General features: G+C 36.1%; 1 protein-coding gene across 20 annotated transcripts in view; it reads right to left on the minus strand.

Moving 5' to 3' along the window:
- Kmt2c (lysine methyltransferase 2C) overlaps window positions 1–19,900 on the minus strand; it is a 271,073-nt gene that overhangs the window by 210,040 nt on the left and 41,133 nt on the right. The window lies entirely within an intron of this gene.

Below are 19,900 nucleotides of genomic sequence, written 5' to 3' on the forward strand. Positions count from 1 at the left end.
CAATCCTCAGCACCACATAAAAATAAAATACAAATAAAAGACATCATGTCGATCTACAACTTAAGAAATATATATTTTTAAAAAGTGTCACTAGAGACAATGGTCATTAAGTACTGATAAGGGGTCAATTTATTAATATAATTGTAAAATACATTTGTACACCACGGCATTTAAACATATAAAGTAGAAACTGAAGGTAAAGATAGCAGTCTAGTGGTAGGGGACTTCATTTTAACAATGGCTAGATCATTCAGACAACCAAATCAATAAGACAAAAGATAACACAACATAAACCAAATGGACCCAACAGAGGAACAGAAAATTCTATCCAACCACAGGAGAATATACATTTTTCCCAAGCATGAACAGAACATTTTCCAAGACAGATCATATGCTAGGACACAAGTTCCCCCCTTCTGTTTAATTAAACAACAAGCATGTGGCTTAGGAACTGTGGCTCTCAACAAGTCTTGACAAATTCAAGAGGAATGAAATCATATCAAGTATCTTTTCTAACAACACTATGAAACTGGAAATTACCAATAGAAGACAATTGGAAAGTCACACTCCTCAACAACCAGCAGGGCAAAAGAAATTAAAAAATATTGCCAGATGAATGAAAATGGAAACAGAGCATAAAAAATTTTATGGGATGCAGCAAAAGCAGTTCTACCAAGGAAGTTTATAGCAATAAATGCTACATTAAGAATACCTTAAATGAATCCCAAAGAATAATAAAAAGAACAAGCTAAACCCAAAATTAGCAAGAAATAATGAAGATCAAAACAGAAGTAAATGAAATAAAAAGAGAAGCAATAAAAAGTTCAAAGAAACTAAGAGTTGATTTTTCCAGGATCAAAAATAGTGGGGTCTGGGGCTGGGGCTCAGCAGCATGTGCAAGGTCCTGGGTTTGATCTTTATCACCACATAAAAGTAAATAAATAAAATAAAGGTACTGTGTCCAACTGCAACTGAAAAATAAATATTTAAAAAAAGGCAGACCTTCAGCTAGACTGAGAGACAAAGATGACTCAAAAGAAAATCAGAAATAAAAGACATTAAAACTAATACAAAGAAATATAAGAGACTACTATGAACAAGTATATGACAACAAATTAAAGAATCAAAAACTGGAGACCACCACAGGAACTCAGGCCTGGCCCAGACCAGCAGACCACTACTGGAGCCCAGGCCCAGCGTAGGTCCACCGCCACCCTGCCCCCCGCCAGCCCAAGCCTAACCCACTTCCATCTTGGGACACTGGAGAAATGGTCATAGCCTTCCCCCTACACAGTAGCCTCTACCTTTTGACAACAGACAGGGCCTAGAAACAGCTGCATTTCAGAGCAAAGACATTGTAAGGCCCACCCTTTCAGCCCCATCTCTGAAACACGATGCATCCATCTTGGGGCATCTCCACTATTATCTCCAGTTACCTCCACTCTTGCTGCCACACACTTTAGCTGCAGAAACATACATGCAGGAACACCAGCAGGGTCTGGAAGCCCAGCATCAAGGTGAGTTACAGTCAATCTGCACAGGTACTAAAAGAATATAATGGAGAAACAGTAATATCTCAGATCCACAGTGCAAGAAAGGAAGACACATAGACAGGAAAAAACAAGGTAAGAAAGCGCCCCAAACCAACCAGAATACTACAGTAACAGAATCCAAAGTTGATTAAATGTCAGAGAAGGAGTTCAGAAGGTTCATAATTAAAATTACATGTGAATTAAAGAATGGCCTAAATGAGCAAATACAGGCAAAAATTGATTACTCCAACACAGAGATAAGAGAGCAAACACAGGTAGCAAAAGATTACTTCAAGAAAGAGAGACTAAAAAAAGAAAAAAAAAAAAAAGTCAGAAATCCTTGAAATGAAGGATACAATAAACCAAATAAAAAAAACTCAATAGAAAGCATAACCAACAGGCCATATCACTTGGAAGAAAGAACATCAGACAATGAAGACAAAGTATACAATCTGGAAAATAAACTTGACCACACAGGGAAGAGAGTAAGAAATTATGAACAGAGCACCTAAGAATTATGGGACAGCATCAAAAGACCAAATCTAAGAGTTACTGGGATAGAGGAAGGCACAGAGTTTCAAACCAAAGGAATGCACAATCTCTTTAATGAGATAATATCAGAAAATTTCCCAAGCATGAAGAAAAAATTGGAAAACCAAATACAAGAGGCTTACAGGACACCACATATGCAAAATTACAATAGATCTACACCAAGGCACATTATAATGAAAATACCTAGTATACAGAAAAAGGATAGAATCTTAAAAACCACAAGAGAGAGGACTCAGATCACATGTAAGGAGAGATCAATTTGTATCTCAGAAGAAATACAAATCCAGACCCTCAAAGGCAGGAGATCCTAGAACAACATATACCAAGCTCTGAAAGAAAATGGATGACAACCGAGAATCTTATATCCAGCAAAACTAAGCTTTAGATCTGATGATGAAATAAAAATCTTCCATGATAAACAAAAGTTAAAAGAATTTAAAACTAGAAATCCTGTACCACAGAACATCCTCAGCAAAACATTCCATGAAGAGGAAATGAAAAACAATGATGAAAATTGTAGAGGAAAGTATTACACTAAAGGAAAAACTTATCAGGAGAAACCAAGTCAAGTTAAATACCAAAAATAAACAAAAATGGCTGGGAATACAAATCATGTCTCAATAATAACCCTCAATGTTAATGGCCTAAACTCACCAATCAAAAGAGAGTAGCAGATTAAATTTAAAAAAAAAAAAAAAAGCCAAACAATGTGCTGCCTCCAGGAGACTCATCTCATAAGAAAAGACATCTACAGACTGAAAGTGAAAGGTTGGGAAAAAATCATACTACTCACACAGACTGCAGAAGCAAGCAGGGGTTTCCACCCTCATATCAAATAAAGTAGACTTCAAGTTAAAGTTAATCCAAAGAGATAAAGAAGGATACTACATACTGCTCAATGGAACCATACACCAACAAGACTTAAAAATTATAAATATATATGCCCCAAACAATGAAGCATCTACATGAATCAAACGAACTCTTCTCAAGTTCAAGAGACAAATAGACCACAACACAATAATTTGGGGCGACTTTAATATAAATCTTTCACCACTGAATAGATCTTCCAAACAAAAGCTAAACAGAGAAACTATAGAACCCAATAATACAATTAATAACTTAGACTTAACTGACATATATAGAATATTTCATCTTTCAACAAGCAAATACACTTTCTTCTCACCAGCACATGGATCCTTCTCTAAAATAGACCATATATTATGCCACAAAGCAACACACAGCAAATACAAAAAAGTAGAGATACTACTCTGCATTCTAGTAGATCATAATGGAATAAAATTAGAAATCAATAATAAAATAATAAAAGCTATTCTAACTCCTAGAGACTAAATGATATGCTACTGAATGAACAATGGGTTGCAGAAGACATCAAGAAGGAGATTAAAAAATTCTAAGAAGTAAATGAGAACACAGATATAACATATTGAAATCTCTGGGACACTATGAAGGCAATACTAAGAGGAAAGTTCATTGCATGGAGCTCATTCCAAAAAAGAAGAAAAAGTCAACAAATAAATGACTTAACATTACATCTCAAAGCCCTAGAAAAAGAAGAACAAATCAACACCAAAAGCAGAAAACAGGAAATAATTAAAATCAGAGCTGAAATCAATGAAATTGAAACAAAAGAAACAATTGGAAAAATTGACAAAATAAAAAGTTGGTTCTTAAAAAAATAAATAAAATTGACAGACTCTTACTAATGAAGAGAGAGAAAAACTAATGAAGAGAGCGAAAACTCAAATTACTAACATAAGTGATGGAAAAGGAAAAATCACAAAGGACACCGCAGAAATACAGAAGATAATAAGAAACTATTTTGAAAACTTGTACTCTAAAAAATAGAAAATATTGAAGGCATTGACAAATTTTTAGAGTCATATAATTTGCCCAAATTGAACCAGGATGATATACACAATTTAAACAGATCAATTTCAAGCGATGAAATAGAAGACTCCATTAGAAGCCTACCAACCAAGAAAAGCCCAGGACCAGATGGCTACAACAGCCAAGTTCTACAGGATTTTTAAAGAAGAACTAACACTAATACTCTTCAATTTATTTAAGGAAACAGAAAAAGACAGAGAACTTCCTCATTCTATGAAGCCAATATCACCGTGACTCCAAAACCAGGCAAAGACACATCAAAAAAAGAAAACTTCAGACCAATATCTCTAATGAAGATAGATGCAAAAATTCTCAATAAATTTCTGGCAAATCAAATACAAAAACATATCAAAAAGACAGTACACCAAGATCAAGTGTGGTTCATCACAGGGATGCAAGGTTGGTTCCACATATGGAAATCAATAAATGTAATTCATCACATCAATAGACTTCAAGATAAGAACCATATGATCATCTCAATAGATGAAAGGAAAAAAAAGCATTTGACAAAATACAGCACCCCTTCATCTCAATATCATAAAAGCTATCTATGCTAAGCCTGAGGCCAACATCATTCTAAATGGAGAAAAATTAAAAGCATTCCCTCTAAAAACTGGAACAAGACAGGGATGTCCTCTTTCACCATTTCTATTTAACATAGTTCTTGAAACCCTGGCCAGAGCAATTAGACAGACAGGAATACGAATAGGTAAACAACTCAAATTAGCACTATCTGCCCACAATATGATTCCATACCTAGAAGATCAAAAAATTCCACCAGAAAACTTCTAGAACTAATGAATGAATTCAGCAATGTAGCAGGATACAAAATCAACACATATAAATCAAAGGCATTTCTGTATATCAGTGACAAATCCTCTGAAAGGAAAACTACCCCATTTATATTAGCATCAAAAAGAATAAATACTTGGGAATCAACCTAAAGAAAGAGTTGTAAAAGACCTCTACAGCAAAAACTACAGAATGCTAAAGAAAGAAATTAAAGAAGACCTTAGAAGATGGAAATATCTACTTTATTCTTGGATAGGCGGAATTAATATTGTCAAAATGACCATACTACCAAAAGCACTATACAGATTTAATGCAATTCCAATCAAAACCCCAATGACATTCCTCACAGAAAGAGAAAAGGTGGTTATGAAATTCATCTGGAAAAATAAGAGACCCAGAATAGCTAAAGCAATCCTTAACAAGAAGAGTGAAGCAAGTGGCATCACTATATCAGACCTTAAACTATACTACAGAGCAATAGCATGGTGGGCTGGGGCAGGGGCTCAGTGGTAGCATACTTCTCAGGCATGTGTGAGGCACTGGGCTCGATTCTCAGCACCACATATAAATACATTTTTTTAAAAAAGGTCTATCACAACTAAAAATATATTTAAAAAACAACATGGTATTGGCACCAAAATAGACTTGTAGACCAATGTACAGAATAGAAAACACAGAGACTAACCCACATAATTACAGTTATCTCATATTTGACAAAGGCACCAAAAACGTACACTGGAGAAAAGACAGCCTCTTCAACAAATGGTGCTGGGAAAACTGGAAATTTATATGCAACAAAATTGAAATTAAATCCCTATCTCTCACCATGCACAAAACTCAACTCAAAGTGGATTGAGGACCTAGGAATTAAACCAGAGACACTGTGTATCTATTAGAAGAAAAAAGTAATCCCAAATCTCCATCATGTCAGATTAGGCCCCAACTTCCTTAATAAGACTCCTATAGCACAAGAATCAATATCAAGAATCAATAAATGGAGAAAAAAAAAGAATCAATAAATGGGATGGATTCAAACTAAAAAGTTTCTTCTCAGCAAAAGAAACAATAAGTGAGGTGAAGAGAGAACCTACTAATAGGGAACAAATTCTTACCACACACAGGTCAGATAGAGCACTAATCTCTAGAATATAAAAAGAACTCAAAAATCTTAACACCAAAAAAACAAATAACACAATCAATAAATGGGCCAAGAAACCACAGATACTTCTCAGAAGAAGATATACAATCAATCAACAAATATATGAAAAAAATGTTCAACATCTCTAGAAATTAGAGAAATGCAAATCAAAACTACTCTAAGATTTCATGTCACTCCAGTCAGAATGGCAGCTATTAAGCACACAAACATGGGGCTGGGGATGTGGCTCAAGTGGTAGTGCGCTCACCTAGCATGTGTGAGGAACTGGGTTTCATTCTCAGCACCACATAAAAATAAAATAAAGACATTGTGTCCACCTAAAAAACTAAAAAATAAATATTAAAAAAAGAAAAAAAGATGTGTCCCTCTACAACTAAAAAAAAAAGAATACAAACAACAGGGCTGGGGCTTTAGTTCAGTGGCAGAGTGCTTGCCTTGCATGTGTGAGGTTCGATCCTCAACACCACATAAAAATAAGCAAATACAATAAAGGCATGTTGTCCATCTACAACTACACAAAAAAAAAATTTTTTTAAAGAAACATCTAATTTAAAAAAAAAAGAATACAAACAACAATAAGTGTTGTCAAGGATGTGGGAAAAAGGCATACCCATATATTGCTGGTGGGACCGCAAATTGGTGCAGCCAACATAAAAAGCAGTTTGAAGATTCCTTGGAAAACTGGGAACCCAATCACCATTTGACCCAGCTATCCCACTCCGTGTCTATACCCAAAGGACTTAAAAACAGAACACTACAGGGACACAGCCACAATATTTATAGCAGCACAATTCACAATAGCTAAACTGTGGAACCAATCTAATGCCCTTGAGTAGATGAATGGATAAAGAAAATGTGGTATATATACTCAATGAAATATTATTCAGCATTAAAAGAAAATAAAACAATGAGATTTGCTGGTAAATGGATAGAACTGGAGAATATAATGCTAAGTGAAATTAGCCAATCCCAAAAAATCAAATGCCACACTGACTTCTCTGGATCTAAGGATGCTGATTCATAATATGCTAGGGGTAAGGGGAGGTATAAATGAACTCTACATAGGGCAAAGGTAAAAGGGGGAGGGAGGGGACATAAGGGTAGAAAACATGGTGGAATGCGATGGTCATCATTACCTTAAGTATATGTATGAAGACACAAAGGATGGGACTCTACTTTGTATACAATCAAAGATAGGAAAAAATGTGCTCTGTGTATGTAATATGAATTGTAATGCATTGTGTTGTCATATATAACAAATTAAAATTTTTTTAAAAAAAATTTAAAACTTAAGGGAAGATGGGGAGTGAGGGAAGGCAACAGAAATTTGTCTAAAGGAAAATGAATGGCAAGTTAAACAATGTTTGGATAGCCCTAATACAATAAATATAGCATTTATTAATTTTAATTCCAGAGTAACGTCTGTTGTTTGCATTGTTGCAGACTAGGGAGTAAACAAAGCACAAGATTTTTCTGTTTTATCATTTCCTGTGATATCCTAAACATTTTTACAAGACTTTTTTAAATAAATAAAAAAAAACTCAAAAAAAAAGAATCAAAAAATGGATACATTCCCATAAAAATACAACCTGCCAAGACAGAACCACATGGAAACAGAAAATCTGAACAAAGTAATAAGCAAAGAAAATGAGAGCTCAAAAAAACTTCCAACAAGGAAAGGCCTAGGAATCAACAGCTGTTTTTAAACACAAATCCTTTGCAAACATTACTGAAGTACTGAAGAGGGTGAACTTTCAATGTCATTTTACAAGGTCAAAATTATCCTAATACCAAAGTCAGGGAATAGAGATTGAGTTCCTGGCTGCCCCATGGTGTGACAAGCAGACAGGCAGCTTCTCAGCAAGGTGGGTGAACAAAATAATCCAGGGGGACTTTACTGGAATTGAAAACTGGACATTCAAAGCAGACTGGGGACACAGGAGGCTGGATATAATAAGAAAGAAATCCCCAGTCCCACAGCCACTGCCCCAGGTAGGCTGGAAGCTCCAGCTGGAGCACACCCTCTGAGAGTCAGAGTGGAGGGATAAGGGAATTAGAGGAACAGCACAGTGTCTGGTACAGAGCACACAGAGACAAGAGTGTTTAGGGACCAAGGACCCTGCCTAGCCAACCTGGAAGACGTGCTGCACAACATCCGTGTGTGGGGAGAGAAGCCACTATCTCTCCAGGCGGCCTGCGGGGGACTAAGAAAGGAAACATTTGGCAGCCACTGCGCCGGGACCAGCAGCTGAGGGAGCCAATTCCTGGCAAACCACAGTTGGGCCTGAAATATAGGCCAATAACCACATGGTGCAGGATGAAGAGTGCGCTTAAGTGACCAGGAGGAAATCAAACATGGAGAGAGGTTTACATAGGAGACAACTGGTCGCAGAAACCCACTCCGCTGACCTCTGTCCTTCCCATCCAACTGCCTGCAGGACCTGCTGGGAGAGAACTGGACCATCTGGCCAGGAACTCAGAAGGGTAAGGGGTGGGAGAAATGGTTTGGAGACTGAACCTGAGAAAAGGAAATGTGGGGTCTGCAGGTGACACAGAGGACTAAGAACTGGTCTCCACCACATGAGTGGAACCCAGGGAAGATCCCTGGGGTAGAGTCTTCCAGCAGGGACCAGCAGGTACTGGGCACTGGAGGTGCACTGATTTAAAATCTCCAGACCAACTGGCATTCAGCAAAGAGCCTGGAGCCCACCTAAGCCTAAACCTTGCCTCCAGGAATCCCACCTACAGGGTCACCTCTCTCCCTCCAGCAAGCCAGAGGAGGGGCACCAGCTCCTAGAACCATTGAGAAGAGAAAATGAGAAATCTTTTGAACTCCTCCAACAAAAGATTCTTTAACTTTCCATCAAGGTTTTTTCTATTCTTTTTCTGTGTTTAATTGTGACCTTAATGGTACATGGACATTTACACATATTTGTATTTGCTTTTTAGTTTTATTTTGTATTAAGTTTATAAGTTTTTACTTTATATTTTCCTTCTGTTTCCCTTGAATCTTTCTTTTCTTCCATTAACAGCCAATCTCTATTGTTTTCTTTCACTCTCCCTTTTTTACTTTTTCTCTCCTTTTCCTCTTAATTACCACATCCTATATGGCTTTTGTTCTCTCCCTGACCACCATTTGAAATTATAAACTCTTCACAGACTTGCTGTTCTTATTGTAGGCAATAACTAATTATATTATTTCTGGTTTTGTGATAGTTAACATTGTAGACATCATAGTAGGAACTATTTGGTTTAATGTGTTATTTTGTTTGCATTGGTGGTTGTTATTATTCGTCTCTCCCTAAACACTGAGGTATTGGAAAACTTCAGACATTATAAGTCCACAGGATAGAAACTCTACTGCTAAATGGGCAGACATAAAAACAACATGAAAGGGCTGAGGCTGTAGTTCAGTGGTAAAATACTTGGGTTCCATCCTCAGGACCCCATAAAAAAATAAATGGGTAATGTGGCAGTATTGGGTCCAACTACAACTAAGAAAATATTTTTTTTTTAAAGATAGACTTTTGGGCTGGCAATGTGGCTCAGGCGGCAGCACGCTCGCCTGGCATGCATGTGGCCTGGGTTCAATCCTCAGCACCACATATCAACAAAGATGTTGTGTCCGCCATGTGTCCGCCGAGAACTAAAAAATAAATATTAAAAAAATTCTCTCTCTTTCTCTCAAAATAAATTAATAAATAAAGATAGACTTTATTCAGAGGGATAGAGAGAACTTTTTTCAATATTTATTTATGTTTTTTTTAGTTCTCGGCAGACACAACACCTTTATTTTATTTTTATGTGGTGCTGAGGATCAAACCCAGCGCCCAGAGCCCCGCTCATGCTAGGAGAGTATGCTACTGCTTGAGCCACATCCCCAGCCCAGAAAATATCTTTTTTAAATTTTCAATGGAAAGCATCACCAACAGACTAGATCACTTGGAAAACAGAACCTCAAATAATGAAGACAAAATATATAATCTTGAAAATAGAGTCGACCACAGTAAGAACATGTTAAAAAGCCATGAACAGAACTTCCAAAACTAAATTTAAGATTTAATGGGATAGATGAAGGTGTGGAGATACAAACCAAAGGAACACACAATCTTTTCAACAACATAATATCCGAAAATGTCCCAAACCTAAAGAATGAAATGAAAAATCAAATACAAGAAGTTTACAGGACCCCAAATACACAAAATTACAACGAACTTACACCAAAGTACATTATAACAAAAATGTCTAACATAGAGAATAAGGTTAAAATTTTAAAGGCTGTGAGAGAAAAAAATATATAAGATTACGTTTGGGGAAAATCAAGTCAGAGCTCAGCTGATTTCTCAACCCGGACCCTCAAAGTTAGGAGGGCCTAGAACAACATATACCAAGCTCTGAAAAAAAAGGATGCCAACCAAGAATCCTACATCTGGCAAAATTAAGCTTTAGATTTGAAAATGAAATTAACCTTCCATGATAATCAAAAGAATTTTTACTAGAAGCCTGCACTACAAAACATTCTCAACAAAATATTCCATGAAGATGAAAAGAAAAAGAAAAAAGTGAAAACCAGGAAAGGGAGAAACCACACTAAAGGAACAATCAATCAAAGGAGAAACTAATTCAAATTAAAAAGTAGAAATAAACCCAAATGACCAGGAATACAAATCGTATATCAATAGTAACCTTGAACGTCAATGGCCTAAACTCATCAATCAAAAGACACAGACTGGCAGACTGAATTAAGAAACAAACCCAGCAATATGCTGTCTTCAAGAAACTCACCTCATAGGCAAAGACACCCAGAGACTGAAGGTAAAAGGCTGGGAAAAAACATACCACTCACATGGCCTATGGAAATAAGAAAGGGTTTCTATCCTCATATCAGATAGAGTGAACTTTAAACCAAAGTTAATCAGAAGGGTCAAAAAAGGCCATTTCATACTGCTTAAGGGAATTATACACCAACAACACCTAACAATCAGAAATATTTACGCCCCAAACAATGGAGCATCTACATACATCAAACAAACCCTTCTCAATTTCAAGAATCAAATAAACCACAACACAATAATATTGGGTGACTTCACATGCCTCTGTCACCACTGGATAGATCCTCCAAACAAAAACTAAACAAAGAAGCTATGGAAGTAAAAAATACAATTGATAATTTAGACTTAACAGACATATATAGAATATTTCATCGATCGATGACCAAATAGACTTTCTTCTCAGCACCAAAGAGATCTTTCTCCAATACAGACCATGTGATGTATCACTTATGTTGACATACAACTGTAATATTGCCTTAATATATTTTTAGCATCTGTAAGGTTATTTTGATAGCTCTCTGTCCATTTATATTAACTTTTATGTTCTTGCTTTTTTCTTGATTAGACTTACTGATTTCTATCAAATTTTAGCTGTATTATTTTTTGTCTATTTCATATATTTCTGCTCCTATTCTTATTTTTTCCTTTCTACTATAAAATTTGAAAATAATTTGTTATTCTAGCTTCTTTCAATCTGAGTACTGTTTCATCCCAGAGATCCTGATATTTTAAGCTTTTATTGGCACTTAGTTCAAAGCACTTTTAAAAAATTTTCTTGATAGTTGTAGGTGGAGACCTTTTTTTATTTATTACCATGTGATGCTGAGGATCAAACCCGGTACCTCACATGTGCTCTACCACTGAGTCACAACCCAGCCCTCAAAGTATTTTTCATTTACTTTTCTTGGGCTTTCTTCCTGGACCTCTGAGACAATTAATTTTGAAATAGTTGACATGTGGGGGTGAGGTTCTATGTATCCTAAGATGACTGATTCCTAATATAATAAATCATGCAGAAAACAAGTCAGCAAGATTTCAAAATTTAGGGGGTAAAAAGCCAGACAATGCCTGATGAGGGGCTGGGGCTGGAGCTCAGCTGTAGAGTGCTTGCCTAGCACATGCGATAAATAAAAGGTATTCTGTCCAGCCACAACTAATATTTTTAAAAAAATATATCCCTGATCATTATTATCCAAAGTACATGTATAAAGACATGAATTGGTGTGAATATACTATGTATGCAACCAGAGATATAAAAAATTATGCTCTATATATGTAATAAGAATTGTAATGCATTCCACTGTTATATATAAATAAAAATAAATTAATTAATTTAAAAATTATATATCCCTGATAAACATACATGCAAAATCTTCAGCTAAATACTGACAAACAAAACTCAATAGCACATCATCAGGGGATTCAACCAGTGAAGCAAGGACTGTTCAAGGTGCACAAAGCAACAAATATAATGTACCACAAATGCCACCTATTTGGGGCCCACAGCTAAGACCATACTCAACAGTGAAAAACAAAACTTTTCCTCTAAGATTGGGAACAAGAAAATAACACTCTCACCACTTTTATTCAATATAGAACTGGAATTCCTAGCCAGAAAACCTAGAAAAGCAAAGAAAAGGCACCCAAATTGGAAATAAAGAACTAAAACTTTCTTTTTGCAGATGACAGGAGGTTATACATAGAACATTCTAGCTGAACACAGTGGTGCACACTTGCAATTCCAGCAACTTGGGATACTGAGGCAAGAGTATTGCATGTTTGAAGTCAACCTGGAAATTTAGTGAGATCCTATCCAAAAAAATAAAATTAAAAAAATATATATAGCTATATATATGATGAAAGAAACTGAAAACACAAACAAATGGAAAGGTGTCCTCTGTTCATGAATTTGAAGAATTAACATTGTGAAAATTCCCATCCTACTCAATGTGACCTACAGTCCAAATGCAATCCTTATCAAAATTCCAGTGGCATTTTTCACAGAATTAGAAAAACAATCCTAAAACTGATATGAAAACATATATGACCCTGAATAGTTATGCAATCTTAGCAAGAACAAAATTAGAAGATATTTACCTGATTTCAAAATATACTACAGAGCTATAGTAATCAAGAGTATAAAATTAGCAATAAAAAGTAGACATACAGATCAATGAAATAACATAGGGAGCCCAGAAATACATCCACACATTTATGACCAACTGATCTTTGACAAAGGTGCCAAGAATACAGAATGAAAAAGCAGCAGTCTCTTCTTCAATAAATGTGGCTTTTGGTAAAACAGGATGTCCACATGCAAAAGAATGAAACTGGGCCCACTGCTAGACATCCTACCCTTTATGACAATATGATGAACCTGGAAGACACTATGTCAGTGGCAAAAGTCAGGCACAGAAAGACAAATATAAATACCGGATGATCCTCTCCCCCCAACCCCAGATAGAGATTTACTTAGGAAAGCAGGTTCAAGGGGGATGTGGGCTATCTCAGGAATGAGATACATCATTTTTTTTTTTCAATTTGGTACTGAAAATTGAACCTCACTTTACCACTGAGCCACATCCCCAGCCCTTTTGATTTTTTATTTTGAGACAGGTACTAAGTTGCTTAAGAACCTGCTAAATTGCTAAGGCCAAATTTGAACTTGGGATCCTCCTGCATCAGACTCCCAGAATCTTGGATTACAAGCATTCACTACAGCACCCGGCTACATGGCTCTTTCCTATATGAGGAATTCATAGAAGTATAATTTAGAAAAGTAGAATAGAATGGTGGTTATCAGAGGCTAGATGTAGGGAGACTTCTGAACCAGAGAGTAGGTTTTTGAGATGTACTGCACAGCATAGTGATCACAGTCAATAATAATAGATTATTAATGTTTTCATTACCATAAAAACTATAAATATGTGAGATGATGGATGTTTATTAGCTTAATATAATCATTCCATAACGTGTACATGTACTAAAACATCACCTTGTATCCCATAAATACAATTATGTCAATGAACAATCTTAAAAAAAAAAAAAAAGTAGAAAAGCAGGGGAAAGTTTGACAAAGGAAAATAGGTAGGTGAAGTGAGAAAAGGGATGAAGTGAGAAAAGGGAGGGAAGGAAGGAGGCAACAAGAATGGCTGGGACAAGTGGCAATGAAGAAGATAAAATCTGACCACAATGGGAAGAGAGTAAAAGTGTTGAAAAGTAAGATGGACCCAAGATATGCAAAAGACTTGAACCCCAAACTAAAAAACATGAACACAGTTCAGCAAAGAGGTTCTAAAAGTTTTAAAACAACAAAAAATTAGAATCAGTTACACATTTAGAAAAATTAGCCTTGGGGCTGGAGATGTGGCTCAAGCAGTAGCGCGCTTGCCTGGCATGCGCGCGGCAATGGGGTTCGATCCTTAGCACCACGTACAAATAAAGATGTTGTGGTCGCCGAAAACTAAAAAATAAATAATTAAAAAATTCTCTCTCTCTCTCTCTCAAGAAAATTTAGCCTCATCAGTATAATAATCCAGATTAGAAAATGAAATCTAGAAGAGTTGTTCAATGGGATGTCCCGCTTTGTTGTAAACCAACTTACACAGTCAGTCACCAGAGTTTTGTTCTGTTTTAAATTCACAGACCAATGACTATTCATTTATTCAACAAATATTTGAGTGTTATGTTAGGCACTGTTCTAGGCATACCAATAACTGCTATTTGGTGGTTCTGATGCTGTACTCTGGAACAGTGGGCAGGGATTGTCCCCGTGAGACCTTGGCAATGTCTGAAGACATTCTTGATTGTCACAACAGGGGATACAGGGTGTTACTATGTAGTGGCAGAGTTCAGAGATGCTACTAAAGGTCCTATAATGCAGAGGACACCAACCTCAAAAGGAGTCAGCTAACCAAAATGTCTATACTATCAAGGCTGAGAGACTACCGCATCACATTCCTATTCTCTCTTCCACAATAAATGTTAATACATATTGGTTCCATTTTTTCTCAAGAACCAAGGTCTCGAAATATCTTAAGAAATGAATAACATCATTTAAATAATTTGGCAACTGGGACTAAAAAATACCATAAACCTTGAATTCTGGTTAAAAACAATACTTTAAGCTAGATGTTATAATAACTTTTAGAATCTAAACTACCTTCCCCTCCTGACATCTATTGTTCTTAAAACTTTTAGGCCAAAAGCTTCAAGTAATGTGTGAGCATTCCTTTTGTGGTCTTTGGAGCAGTGAAATTACTGTTCTTCCAGTTCTTTCCCTTTGCATGGCCCCTCCCACATACTCCTTTTGGTTCCTGGTGCCATCACTCAAAACATTTCACTCACTGGTCTCTTTATCTCTGACTATCTGTCCCCTCAAGTTACCTTAACAAAGCATTTTCCACATGATCAAAAATCCATAGGTTTACAAAAATAAATCTGTAAGGTTGCCTACAGAACATCAACTAAGAACCCAACTCCTCCAATGCAAGTCTTTTTTTAATGACCAGTCTACCCTTCCAACTCTTTTTCTCATTCCTCCCCTAAGAACTATCCTTTCTCTCAAAATGACTTATTTCTGAAACACACAATCTTTCCAGATCAGAGATTTCAAAAACTATTCAGATTTTATTCAGAAAAATGACATGTTCTGAACTCATAATAGCAGTGTGAGATCAACTCAGAAACCTGACCTGCCCATAGTTCTTCAAACATGAGACTACCTCCTTGGCTCATGCCATGGTCCTCACTTAGAACATCTGCCTTTCTACCTCTCTGAACTCATCTTACCCTTCAAATCTACCATGTTTTCAAACATTTACCATAACACCCTGGAGTCATCTCTAATGCTGCCACCTGCCCTGTGGCCATCCCACCCCAATATCTGTGACTCACAGGCTATTTATTTTATTTGGAAATGAACCTGTCATTTCAGTTTTGCTAGCACTTTCATACTCAGATAAAATTATGATCAATTTATTTGTAAGCAGAATTTGGGGACAAAACAGAGGATGACTGCATTTCCAGGCCAATTTTCAATCCTTTTTTAAGTATTTTGTTAAAATTACAATTCCCAGACTCAGCAAAGAATAAGCAAACAGATATAGTCACATATTATTGGTCAAAGTACAAATTGGTTCTATTATTCTATAGAGATTTATCAATATTAAAAGTCATTAAAATCTGTACACCTTTGGTCCAGGAATTTAACCTCAGCTTTTAATGTTTATCATGAGTAAATAATAAAGTATACAAAGGTTAAGTTCTAAGAATATTCATCTGTACATTGTTTTTAACTCTCTGAGATTGGAGAACAAGGGAGCATTTCCATGTCCAACAAAAGACTATTCAGAGGCAGGGGTAGTATTTAGCACAGTGGTACATCGCCTGCCATGTACCACTAGTGCCTAGCACAAGTAAGACACTGGGTTCGATCAGCACCATATAAAAATAAATAAATTAAACAACTGGCCTCAGCAAAGCACTAAGCAATCTAGCAAGAGCATGTCTCAAAATAAAAAATAAAAAGGGCTGGGGATGTGACAGGCTCAGTGTTTAAGCCCTCTAGGGTTCAATTCCCTAATACCAAAAAAATTTTTTTAGAAAGTAAAGAAGCTGCGAAAGTCAAACACACTAGAAAATCAATTACACAATAAAATAAGAGATGACATTGATTTTTCTCTTTGTAAAAAAGTATTCTAATGAATAATATGCAGGAATGACAGTGTTAGAACCTCAATCATTTTAGACTCCTTTGAACGAATGCATATAGGTACTGGTCTTCAACTGCTGTCAGTGTCAAAAACAGAAAGAGCCCGGTATTATGTGCTCCTGAGAATATAGTTAAGACAATCATTAAAAAAAAAAAAAAAAAATCAAGCCTCTGGTTCTTATTACTCATTTGGAAATATGGACAACAGAGAAAGACGACACCATGGATAAGCCTGATGTTAAACCTCAGACATACAGTCGGCAAAATCCAGACTATGGGAAATTCCATGGGACAAATGAACCTTTCTTTTAACAAGTTACAAGAATTAAAAGGAAGGTAGTAACCTATAGATTAAGAGAGTCTTAATCACAATATTAGGCCTTATTCAAACCCTGACTCAAACAAAATATTATTAAAGAAATTTAGACAACTATTTATCTGAACAGTTAATATTTTAGATTATGGATTTAACTATCAATTATTTTTAAATATGATATTGGCATTAGTTTTATTTAAAAGTCTTTAACATTCTCAAGTATTTTAAATGAGAATACAATATTATGCCTGAAATTTGTTTCAAACTAACACAATAGTCGGGAAGAGTACAAACAGAACAAGGCAGGGCGGGCACCCTCTACTGTACTCAGGGATCCTTTATTTGCATATGGCAAATCTTCTTTAAAAATAAAAAGTTTTCTAAAATGGGAGTAGAAAGAAAAAAGGAGGAACCATAACCTACTGAACACCAAGGTGAGTAGAAGGAAGTGGAAGCAATGTGAAAGAATTTAGCACAAAAAAAAAAAAAGACCTCTGCTGAAGAAAAGGCACCAGCAGAGGGAAAATCCTGGATGAGCACACAAATAGAGCTAACTGAAGATGAGCTCACACAGAACCTTCAGCAGCATCAAGGTGCTGACCATGCAGGAACACCAAGACTACTGGTCCAAACACTAGCTCTAGGACTCATGTGCCTGAGTTTTCTCACATTGAGGGGAAAAAAAGATACTCATAGTCTTTATGGGAACTTTCCTAAGACGGTTGTACTATACAGTTCTCCTTCAACAGCATCATGTAAATTCCTATGATCCCAACTTTAAGACAGAAACTCAGACCCTGAGAGGTGAATTGACTTGCTTAAGGATTTCAGAATCTGCTAGGCTCTGTGCCAAACACTTGTGGCAGATTGGCTGGCTCTTCCTTTCCTTCTGGGCACACAATTAGATTACCTTTCCCAACTTCCCTTCCATGTAACTGAATACTAGACAATGAAATGTGGAAAAGAACAGAAGCCTCTTTATCTCTCACAAATCTTGTCCCCAAAATCCCATGCAATCCCTCACCTCCTCTCTCCCTATCTGCCTTGGGCAACCTCTGATTCTGTCACATGTTGCTGAGCACAGAGTTTGACTGAGCTGTTAATGTGGTGAGCAGGAGACCTCAGCCAGCATAGCTTCAACTAACACAGCCAGGTTCATGCACTCAGCACAACAATCATTCCCACTTCACAGAATGGGAAACTGAAGCACAGAGAGGTAATAGATAATGATACTATAGTGGAGTCAGGATCTGAACCAGCACTGGGTTACTATACAGCCCAAGCTCCTAAGTATCGTTCTAGATGGTAAAACCAACAAATGGACCCAGGATTTCTAACTTAACAGTGGACACTCTGAATGTAGAATTTTGTCCTTAACAAAATTAAGTTAGGGGGCTAAGACTGTGGCTCAGTGGTAGAGCACATGCCTAAGATGTGTGAGGCACTGGGTTCGATTCTCAGCACCACATATAAATAAATGAGTAAAATACATCTAAAAACAAATTTTAAAAACACCATGTTAGTCTGCCACAAGAACAACAGAATACTATTAAAGTAGATCAAGATAATTAGTCCCCAAAAGTGTAAGTGGGCCTCTACCACAGATAAGAGATGTAACTTTTTTAAAAATATATAATTTTTTTTTTTTTTTGGTTATCAATGTACCTTTATTTTGTGTGAGGGGTTTACTGAAAATCGAAACCAGTGCCTCACACATGCTAGGCAAGCACTCTACCACTGAACCACAATCAAAACCCAGAATAAGACATTTTTTTCAGATCACGTAGGTTAGAAACTACATTTCCTCACCCTCACAAATAGCCATTTAAAAAAAGGGTTGGGATGGGTTTTGCTGTTTGCAGTACTAGGAATTGAACCCAGGAGTGCTCTACTATTGAACTACATCCTCAGCCCTCTGGGGGGTTTTTTGTTTTGGTTTGGTTTGCTTTTGTTTGTTTGTTTGTTTTGAGACAGGATCTCACTAAATTGCTAAGGCTGGGCACCAACTTAACCACCTCAGTCAGCTGTGTAGGTGGGATCACTGGCATGAGCCGTGCACCCACAGGTTTTAATTATTTAATCCAACTTCTATTTGTTTTTACCTGAGCCATTCCTTCTTACTGACAATCAGGTAACATAATTTTATAGTACAAGTAATTTTTAAACAGGATACAATAAATGAAAAAATTACTTTATTTCAATCACTATTGAACTGCACCTACCTTAAGATGAAGCTATTAAAAGAGGTATAACATACTGTTAAAACACAGTATTTACAATATTGTAATTCTACTTATTTAAAAAAAAAAACAAATACATATCAATGTCTACATATTTTTTTTCTATTCATATAAACATTTTTTAGCAACAAGACAAAAACAGCTAGAAAGAAATACAAGAAAGTTCCCACTGAACACCTCTGGGAGCAAAACTGAGCTTGAGACATCTATCTTCTGCTAGAATGGCATTTATGATGCATGTGTATGCTTTTAGAATACTTTAAAATAAAGACATAGCTATGATTTAAAGTCATTTAAAGTGATTAAATCCTAAATTTCATTTTTAAAAGTGAAATATCTAGGTTGCCATAAAAGATGTAAAGCTTTAAAATGAATATATGATTTGATAGATTTCATTCATACGTGGATATATACTTTTACATCTACAAATAAATGCATTTAATGGAAAAAGTAAGTATGTCCTAATCATGGAATTTTGATAAATTTTGATACATAAAATTTAGATAAAACCAAGTACACTCTTTTTTGTGAAACTGAGTTCTAACTTAACAAATAACTGTGATTTTACTAGAAAAACCAATGTATTAGAATTTTTAAATAGTTCTCATTTTGAGTTCCAATTTCATCATGTTTGTGGAACTATTTTTACTCTTTTTTTTTTTTCCACCTATGGTTTTTTTTTTTTTTTTAAGAGTGAGTGAGAGAGAGGGGGACAGAGAGAGAGAGAGAGAGAGAATTTTAACATTTATTTATTTTTTCTTAGCTCTCGGCGGTCACAACATCTTTGTTGGTATGTGGTGCTGCTGAGGATCGAACCCGGGCCGCACGCACGCCAGGCGAGCGCGCTACCGCTTGA

This window comes from Ictidomys tridecemlineatus, chromosome 2 (genome assembly GCF_052094955.1).
Source record: "Ictidomys tridecemlineatus isolate mIctTri1 chromosome 2, mIctTri1.hap1, whole genome shotgun sequence".
Taxonomy (NCBI): domain Eukaryota; kingdom Metazoa; phylum Chordata; class Mammalia; order Rodentia; family Sciuridae; genus Ictidomys; species Ictidomys tridecemlineatus.